This window comes from Scleropages formosus, chromosome 14 (assembly GCF_900964775.1).
Source record: "Scleropages formosus chromosome 14, fSclFor1.1, whole genome shotgun sequence".
Taxonomy (NCBI): Eukaryota; Metazoa; Chordata; class Actinopteri; order Osteoglossiformes; family Osteoglossidae; genus Scleropages; species Scleropages formosus.
This window is the reverse complement of record NC_041819.1, coordinates 24,607,991-24,618,695: the sequence shown is the minus strand read 5'-3', so window position 1 is coordinate 24,618,695 and position 10,705 is coordinate 24,607,991.

Here is a 10,705-nt window from a genome sequence, read left to right as displayed (position 1 = left end):
ACATTTAAAAAGCACCACTGTGAGAGGCAGAAAAAAAAGCAAGGATGGGAAATGAGTCACAGTGCACTTAAATTCCCAAAGTGCACAATAAACCCTGGTATTAACACTCGCAATAACCCTATAAATACAAAATCCCACAGGCTGAGCAGCTCATTTTAATAAAGATTTAAAAAGTGCGCTCTCCAGTGACTGAATACATTTACTCGCTGGAGAACAAAGCCTTTGGAGGAAAAGCAGTAATCTGATTTCTGAGTTATTGCACCTGAATATTGTTAAGTGCTCTATGAATTAATCATAGCATACTCATTTCTGGAAATATAAATTATAAAGCACACTAGAGAAATAAAACATTGACTTAATGTAGATTCAGTCAAATTTAGGTGCGTAATTGCCTTTGTACTAAATCTAATTAGATTCATAGAACCCTTGTCTGAAAAGGCCTCATTTATGTAGTTGTGCCATTATTAGCAATCATTCTGCTATATGTATATATTATTAGCTGGACTTTATTAAACGACAAAACTAAGTGTTTTGCTTGTTTTTTGATTGCCGGTGGCAAGATGATATATGAGCACTGAGCACCAGGACAGCCAGGCACAAGAAAAGTTTCTTTCCTCAGGCCATCTACCTCATGAACAGCTAAATCCCCCCTAGAGAGTAAACCAGTGCAATACACAACGCTATTTATATTTATATCTATTTATCACATCATATGTCTTACTCACATTCCCTTGCATTTGTATAGAACATACCTGTACATACATATAATGTCTAGTGACTACTTTTTGTATATTGTGTACTTTATCCTTTATTCACATATTCTATCTCCTCATCTGTGTCTTGTCACTGTCATTCTGTCTGTGCTGTGGAAGTTTCTGTCACCAAGACAAATTCCTTGTATGTGTGAACATACTTGGCAATAAAGCTCGTTCTGATTCTGATTCTAAATGATTTTGCAAAGGAAACCTCTGGTTCAGGGGAGAAATTTAACCTAAATTTCACTGTGTTGTACCAGTAACTTATGCAGGCGGTCCTCAATGTAGGATGGGGTTCCGTTCCAGAAATACCTAAAAATTCTGGAATCGTGTTTCTAAAATGCAGTTTTGAAGTTTTAGTTGCATTAAATTTCTGTCGCATTTTGTCTTTTTTTTTCTTTTACTTATTGTTCCTGCTTTTTAAAATGTTTTCCCTTCCTTGGTAGGAATTGAAAATTTGTTACGCCCCAGTAGCTGTGCCTGCAATGCCTAATGGGATATAATAGAAATATCTCACATATTAGAACAGAAGTAATAGAAGAGAAACGAGAGATACCTCATGCACACATACAGTATGTCCTGTTCAGTGGAGAGAGTTTATTTACTTTGTTTACATGTGTACATTTGCTGGCAAGCACCGCCACTCCCCCCTTTACACTTCTTTGGCCTAAAATGCTTCATTGTGACTTAAAGCAAAACTGTCCAATCAGTCATGTAGCGTTCAGGGGTGACTAATGGTTACAGCTTCTGCCTTTGGCACCAATGATCATAGGTTTGAATCCCCTCTCCAGCTGTAGTACCCTCGAGCAACGTTCTTATCCTAAATTTCTTTACTAAAAATTACGCAGCTGTGTAAATAATTGTAGGTAGACTAACACTGTAACATCTTCTCATTCTTAGCAAAATTATGTGAAGCAGCAATGCATGATGGGATTCCTTGGGGAAATGTTGGGGAGCCTTACTGGTGCCTTAGGTACCATCTGCTGTGATGGCAGGTCTTGGCTCTTTCCCTCCTTCTCCTCCTCTCGAGCCACCGGCCGCTTTACTGTCTTTTCAGCACATCTATATTCAGCCATACTTTATACAGTACCAATTATGACAGAGGTCATGTGACCTACAGTGAACCCAAGTGCGACACCATGTGGCCTACAATGGTATGACATCAGATGTGGAATTCATATTTTACATATATGGTGTGCCATATTCGCAGTGGGTTGGACCACAGTCCTGCTCTCCAGTGGGTCTGGGGTTCGAGTCCCGCTTGGGGTGCCTTGTGGCGGACTGGCGTCCCGTCCTGGGTGTGTCCCCTCCCCCTCCGGCCTTACGCCGTGTTACCGGGTTAGGCTCCGGTTCCCCGTGACCCTGTATGGGACAAGCGGTTCTGAAAATGTGTGTGTGTGTGTGTGTGTGTGCCATATTTCATAAACGAACTATAGCATATTTATATCCTTTTCACATAATAGAAAAATTTGCATGAAATAAAAGAAATAAAATAAGCATAGCTTTAAACTGCAGTTTTAGTGAAAATCTGGGCAGGGACTTTAATTCACAGAAACATACTGTGAGTGCAGAACTAAAGTGCTTTCATAATTGATTAAATGACAACTCATGTGATGTTGTTGGGGTGAGGAGAAGGAGACGCAGTGATTTCACTCAAACGGTGGAGTCTTGCGCCAGCACTAGTGGAGGAGTCACACCGGGATTCAGTTTAGACTGTTATGGCCACATTTAATCATGCATGGGTGGTGTGTCACCTCCTCAGGGCTGAGGTGTGTGTGCTGGGGTAAATTGAGGTTAACGTCCTTGCATCTCGGGCTCCCTTCACAGCTCTGGGAATTTTTCGCTCCATCTCTGGCACATTAAAGCAGCGCCCTTCTGCAGTTACATGGACTCACAGTGCGGCACAAAGGAATGATCTTCATTTCCAGATGTGTTTTCCTCCAAATTGTTGCATTTTCCCAAACAAAGGTGAACAGCAACGGCAAAACACTTTTTTTCCGTACTTTCTACTTACTGTTATAGTGATCAAACTTCAAGTGTTTATGTGTGTGGTTGGATGACAGCAAGAAGATTTCCTCTGGAAAGTCTTCTGGAAACAGCTGGTTGGCATGGAAACGGTGTTTAACTCTTTCCAAACAGCTGGTTGGCATGGAAACTGTGTTTGACTCCTTGCAAACAGCTGGTTGGCATAGAAACTCTGTTTGACTCCTTTCAAACAGCTGGTTGGCATAGAAACAGTGTTTGACTCCTTCCAAACAGTGAGTGGTGGGTGGTTCCCAGAACACCTGCTCTGTTTGTGTGAGAAGGCGCTTTGTCTGATGCGGTCCCAAAGCTGCTGCTGAGAGCCATCTGGCACTCGTGTGCTCCGGAACATATCTCTGCTGCGGAAAATCACTACTGCTATCATCTTCCACCCTGCAACCTCCTTCTGCAGTCCCCCCCACCACCCTCATCCAACACCCCTCACCCTCACCCTTCATCCTTGTTCTCAACCCAGACTGTTGTCCTCACCTTGTACCTTGGAGATGGCTTCATGCAGAAAGTTGCAGGCATTTTTTGGGGAGTGTCCTGTGGGGGAGGGGTGCGGTGGCACAGTGGGTTGGACCACAGTCCTGCTCTCCGGTGGGTCTGGGGTTCAAGTCCCGCTTGGGGTGCCTTGCGACGCACTGGCGTCCCGTCCTGGGTGTGTCCCCTCCCCCTCCAGCCTTACGCCCTGTGTTACCGGGTTGGCTCCGGTTCCCCGTGACCCCGTATGGGACAAGCGGTTCTGAAAATGTGTGTGTGTGTGTGTGTGTGTGTGTGGGGGTGAATAAGGACTGTGCATCACCTGGGGAAAAAAAAAAAAAAAAACACTGAATGAAACATTGCAATAAAATATTGATCAGCTCGGCTCAGTCTGTGCATAGTTACCACATTTTCCCCGGGTTTGTGTGAGTTCCCTCTGAGTGCTCTGGTTTCCTCCCACAGTCCAAAGATGTGTCCAAAAGAAGGCAATGACACAGCGCTTCTGTGCCCTCGGTAACCTTGGAAACGGTGGAAATGTTCGCTAATGTTCACACCTCGGCAACACTTACCCTATACCTTTCCCAGTCTGCCACGCACCACACGTGACCTCTGACCTTTGAAACCCCAAGATGTTCATCTTCAGTCTCGGTCCTGTAGTGCAGTAACTGTCCGTCAGTAACAGGTCATTAACTGTATTTTCCTTTAGACATAATTTAACACAGTGTTCTTTTCAAATCGCCTTTGAAGGAACTAAAGTTTTTGATGTGGAACCAGCAATAATTTTAAACGACCTTATTAAAATTATGCTTATTAAAAAAGTCAGAGCGAGAGAGGAATCCAGGTTAACAAGCAATAAAAATAACCATAGAGAGAAATGGTATCCAGTTGTTCCGTGGAAAAAACTATTTATATTCGTCTGTAATCTTCATAAATAATCTAAGGAAAATTAGCTACATCTTACAGTCGTGAAACTTTTGCCAGTCATACCACAATTTGTATTCACAGTTTCCATCCGTCCATTAGCAATTACTGCTTGTGCCATGCAGGGTCGCGGTGGTCCAGAGCCTATCCCAGAAGCATAGGGCAGGCGGAGGGGCAGATAGATAGCTAGATAGATAGATAGATAGATCATATGGTTTGCACTTTTTTGTGGGTTCGGCTGAAACCCCGGGATGGTAACAGTTTGGAACCGCGCCCAAATAGCCATTTTTCCAAATAATGACTGCAGTGCAGGTGTCGCCGGTGATGGTTCTAAACAGCCGCTCGCAGCCTGTAGTCATGAGCCGCTGGTGACTGTCACTCGTGTCACTGTCGGCACGCGACACCACGCGCTGCCTGACAGGTGCTGTTCTGCGCTTGAGGTCTGAGTCACATGCAAATAAGTAATAATGACCTCCGTTCATAGTTTTCACTAATCGGTGTCGAAGGCGAAGCCTTACCGACCCCTCGTCTTTAAACAGGCGGACGTCACTGTACCGTATTTACTGGAAAATAACTCCCACTCTCAAGTTAAAAATCGGGGTGCGAGATATATGCGGGAATTTTCGGAAATTAAAGTTTTCCAGGGAAAAATTAAGTTGACGTTTATACTGTGCGACTGATGCCTCGTTTTGTAGCTAACGCTCGCGTTTTGAAATGTAACATTTCATTTGGTGCGAAACACAGCAACCATCTTTACGCAAACTAACACATTTAAATAACTCGTCCTATGCCATGCAGGAAATTTCCACATTTAGGTTCTCGGAATACTTTTCTTGACTTCTTGGTGTTTTGTAATGCAAGTTTCTGTTTACACCAATTATAAATATCGCACATTAAATTTAAACTGTAGACTCACGCCCTGCTGCTGCAGCTCGACTGCAGTCCCACGTTTTGCTGCGAAATCAATAACTTTGAGTTTTAAAACCAGCACTGTAACTTGAACGTGTCTCCATAGTTCAAGCAAAAATCACCGGTAATTTACGAGGCGAACAATGCTTCACCAATAATTGATGAGAATAAGTGATCTGAAAACGGAGCGCGAGACGGACAACAATGGTCGGCCGCTACGCACACGATTGGTGCGCTATGAACAAAAGGTCGCGCGACTCAACAACAAAGGCAAGCCCACGATTGTTGAAATGCTGATTCTCTTTAACCGAATTCCAAAATATCTGAAACAGCTGTAACAACTTCCATTATCTATATCTTACAGTTTCAAACTTTTTTTTTTTCCATGTGCAAGGTATATGCAAAACGTTTTAATTTATTTTTTCGTAAAGTAAATTAGGGGTGCGAGACATACGTGAGGGCGAGTTATATTCGAGTAAATACGGTAAAGGTATCACTCTGATGGGCCTCCGAGCTCCTCCTTGGTTTCTCAGAGTTTCTATTTACATTCACGTGTGTTTATTTAGGAGACACTTTGCTCCCTGGAGACGCACCTCTCCGAGTAAACAAAAGCACATTTCACCATCAGCGGTGTAGAGACCCAGACACGTGTCTCCCAAAGAACAGCAGTCAGCCTTTCTGAAGTCACCACTGAAACCATCACATATGTGGCACAAACATCATTGGTAGCTGCATACAGAATGACAAATTTCAAATATAGAAAATACACAATATTAAAACACATAACATTAAGAATAACTTTGTAGCAGCATATAGAGTTGATAGGAAATACAGAGGTAAAAGGCAAAGGTAACTGCGATTAGAGCTGTGGCTCTTTAGGGCTCCACTGGTGCTCCACTACAGATTCTAAAGAGTAGTAAAAGTAGAGTGAATGGACCTGTTTTACCATGAATTTTGAAGCAAAAGGCCAAAAAATTGGAATAGTCTATAGTGCACAAAACCCTCATCATAATTCTTTAATTTTAAGCATTAGAGAAAGATGGATATTAATGCTCGGGGTGTTTGTTCAATTGGCTCATGTCATGTTATGCTTGTTTGCATGGAGCAAGTGGGAATTAGGTTAAGTTGGCGTAAGACATCTGTAACAAATTATTGTGCCACTATCTTTTCCTGTTTTTTTTTTTCCCGCATTTCAAACTATCAAAGAACCATGAAATGATATTTTTCCCCTTTTAAGCATGTTCTCTGTTAAAGTGGGAATATTAGGTTAATTTTTATTTCAGCGGAGACTCCCGATTTGCAGGGATGAACAAGAACAACAGCGAGGACAAGAATGGAACAAGACCTCTGTGCTCCGGGATTTGGGTCTCTAGAGGTGGCTGGAGAAGGGAAGACTTGAAAGAGCTGGGTTCAAATCCCTCTCCTGCTCCAATGTCCTTGAGTTCTAGACACAAGATTAAATGTTTCCTGGCTTTTAACCAAGGTGCATTCCTATTTTCTAATTTGATTTCTTAATTCCACTATGCTAATTTACTTGTAATAAAAACTGAAGAAAAAGTGTTGGACTCACAGTCACCTATGTAATTTCTTTAAGCATCTAATCATCTACAATCAATGCAGTGTCAGTCACTGTCGCTTTGGAACCTGACCTACAGTTTTTGTGAATCCACTCTGGTCAATTTAGTCAATTGAAGAAAATTATACTGGTAGAATTCTTGCTAGCCGAGCCCTATTATTTTCTCTATTTTTTTTGTTGATTACGAGAGGGTGAACTGGAAAAAAAAAAAATAATTAAAATGAAAAAACAAAATCCTTGCAAAGGACATTACCCATCAAATCTGTGAGAGAAAAAGAGTGTGAACCCAAGCAACATGAAAACAGCTGTAACCAATGGAATGGTTGAGGGGGGGGGTACCTAGTGGCAGCAGCCCCAGCCACTGAACAAGGAACGCTGCTAACGAGAAACTGGAGAAGATGGACGTGTCACAAAGACATTATGACAACGACCCTAATTTCTACCATTATCATTATTGCTGGGATGCAAATTAGATTAATGAGGGAGAGGTGAAAACGGGAATAACAGCAGCATTAGCTAATGTGACATGATGGGTTTATATTTAGGCCGTGTCGACATGCAAGCAGGCGCCAGTGGAAGTGTGGGAAACGTTTCACGGCTTTGCTGGGTCCAATCCGTCTTGTTTCTAATAAGACGATTTTCAGGCTAAAAGTGACGAATCACATGGATCATGTTGTGAAAATATTGCCACAATTTTATGACACCCTTACACATCTTTTGCAAGCAGATTTCCTCACACTACTGGTAACCGCTTACCCAGGGTAGGAATATTCCAGACCCTAAACTATTTTTTAGAGGTCTGCTGCTACATCTGGCTCATTTCTATAGACAGATATCAACCACAAGACTCGGGCTGGAAAAGAATAACTTTTTTGCATTGATTCCTAATAGGTTCTTTGTTTATGGATCGCTTGTGCGCCGTGCTAGACTGCATGCCGCAACTTTTAATACACTGGTTCATGTACTTACAAACACAAATGGGACCAGCTATTTGTTCATAAATTGATTTGATCTTAAATCCGAAGTCACATGTTCCACTTAGTCACAATTATTATTAAAAGCTTAATAATACAGACATTTTTAAATTAACTGGCTGGTTATTTTTTGGAAAAGTCTCCAATATGGCTAAATACACACACACACACACACATTTTCAGAACCGCTCGTCCCATACGGGGTCACGGGGAACCGGAGCCAACCCGGCAACACAGGGCGTAAGGCCGGAGGGGGAGGGGACACACCCAGGACGGGACGCCAGTCCATCGCAAGGCACCCCAAGTGGGACTCGAACCCCAGACCCACCGAAGAGGAGGACTGTGGTCCAACCCACTACGCATGGCTAAATAGTAATAAATAAATACTTTGTTAGAGTTTGATGCTAAAATTAAAGTTCAATTACAATAATTTATCGCTTAAAACATGTGTAACATTCCTCATATTACTACTGCTTACGGAACACCACACCTGAGCTGTAAACACTGCACTACTGAATTTAGGCCCAATAATCCCAATCCTTTTTGGTGCTCTTTACTGCCATCTATTGGCTGGACATGTAAACACAGGTTGTGATCTTTCCACTAGTGACAAAAATGCTAGAAAACAGGTTAAGCAATGTATAAAGTAATAAATTAACTTAAAAAAAAAAAAACTTTGGAGATTCATAACAACTGTTTGCTTGTGTATTTTTCCACTGAATCATTTTAACAGTGCATCTCAGGATAATCTCAGAGATCATCTCAGGTAACGAAATATGATCACAGGAGGTCATGCGGAGGTGACACAGACCAAGAGCACTGGAGGGAGCAACATCTGCCGAGGCCTCGGTGACAGCATCTCTACCCCCTCCCCTCAGCTTGTGCCCCCTGGTCTTCGCAGTCAGAGTCACGGGGTGCCCTGGATGGCAGTGCTCCCACTGGATCTGATATTCCAAACTGAAGTTTCATAGCTGTTTTTTTTTTCAATTTATGTATATGGCCAGCGGATGTGTACATCTGTGGGAGGTGTGTGTGTATACAGATTGTGTGTGACCCAGTGAAACAATCCACACAAATTATAACATTTCACAGTATAAGCAAGGGTGACATTTATAAGTGAAGAATCAGAAAAGAGGGGTCTGATAATTACTTTAGGTGGGAGATATATGTGGGCAGAGGAACAAGGACATGATGTGGCATCAATCTGACAATACCATGGTGAACATGTGGTAATTGTAGCTGTCACAGCCTATCCAGTTCTTCATCAGCTTCGCCATTTGGGAAGTGGGCCTGGAATTAATGCCCATGTGGGAAGCCCTCCAGTGCACCTTGGAAACTTTACACACAGAACTGATATGAATCTTTTCAAAAGTCAGGAATAAGGATGATATTTTACCCAGAATGCACAGCACAGGTTTGTACACAGATTAATTGCAGGACTATTCTTCATATGAGCAAACTGAACATGCTATTACAAATATTCTTCACTTCCATACTGTCGAATAGTGCTGAGGAACCAATGTCCTCTGGTTTAGAACAAACGTTTAATGTTCCTCAACATGTTTTATTGATATTATTTTAGTTCAGTCCCAGAGACAGTGAACTATATGAAATACACACACACACACACACACACACACACACACACACACACACACATTTTCAGAACCGCTTGTCCCTTACGGGGTCACAGGGAACCAGAGCCTACCCGGCAACACAGGGCGGAAGGCCAGAGGGGGAAGGGGACACACCCAGGACGGGACGCCAGTCCGCCGCAAGGCACCCCAAGCGGGACTCGAACCCCAGACCCACCGGAGAGCAGGACTGCGGTCCAACCCACTGCGCCACCGCATCCCCTCCTATATGAAACAGCAGGAATTTATTCACTTAATTACAAGATGATGCAAACCTTCACAGGGTCAGTGACATTCTCCGTGAACATTTATTTCTCATACACTTTTATCTAAAGCACCTTATACTGTATAACGCATAGATTGTCCTGTTATTTATAAGCCATTATACTACTGTACAGCACCTTGTTAGTTTATGTCAAGTACCTTCTTCAAGGTACAACCGCAGGGGTCCTCGCAGGATTTAATCCTGAAACCTCTCTTCATTTATATTCTTTTCTATTCCTCTCCTTTTCGGTATTTATTTACTTTCTTTTATCACTGCGACAGAATAAAGCAGGAAAGCACGCAAAAAGCCCGTCACCATTTTGCTCCCTTTAAAATAAGATCATAAGCAGTTTGGCCTCAATTTCTTTCACTTGTATCCACAGTGCAAAGTCCCTTTGTGTAACTTTGATCCACTTTTTTTTTTCTCTTTTAAATTCGCTTCCAGTTGTCAGGCGCCGCTTTTTAGAAAATCGCACTTGAACAAACGTACAATAATTTGAGCGCTCAATGCGCCCTTTGAACCGACTCGAACACGTCGCTATTCACACAACAGTGAAAAGAGACAACACACAGCGATGTGAAAGAACTGGGTGAATGGTGCCTGTGTGAATCCACTCTTTGATACTGAAGGAACTTTTATAATTTAATAATACTTCAAACGCATGGATTTGCACGATTGAAATACGATAAGGCGCTTAAAATACACAGTGTCATCGCGGTAAACCGATTCGGCGAACAATAACAATTCACTGAGTGCTTTGTAGGCATATCGGCTCGTGGTTTTAAAACCTTTGGTCATTGTCAAAATTCACAAAGCGCAAATAATCTGTCAAATCATCACAAGTCAAATCAAGCGCTACGGCCACAGGCTAGAAATACTGCATTGACAAACACAAGCAGTATATGTTCGCTTTCAGTCTCTCTGGCTGAGTTCCTCGATAACCCCGCCCAACTTCTCCACTGACTCCGCCTTAACCCCGCCCACGAAACGCCCCATGCCAACGCTTTCAACAACAGACAGCTCACTAGCTCCTCCCTCACTCCGTCCTAACCCCACCTCCTACGACACGTCTCAACTCCTCGCTCCGCCCAAACTCCTCCCTTTCCTTCCATTCTGGCGGGAGATGCAAAAGTACCGGATGTTCCGAGGGTGACGAGAAGAAGAGG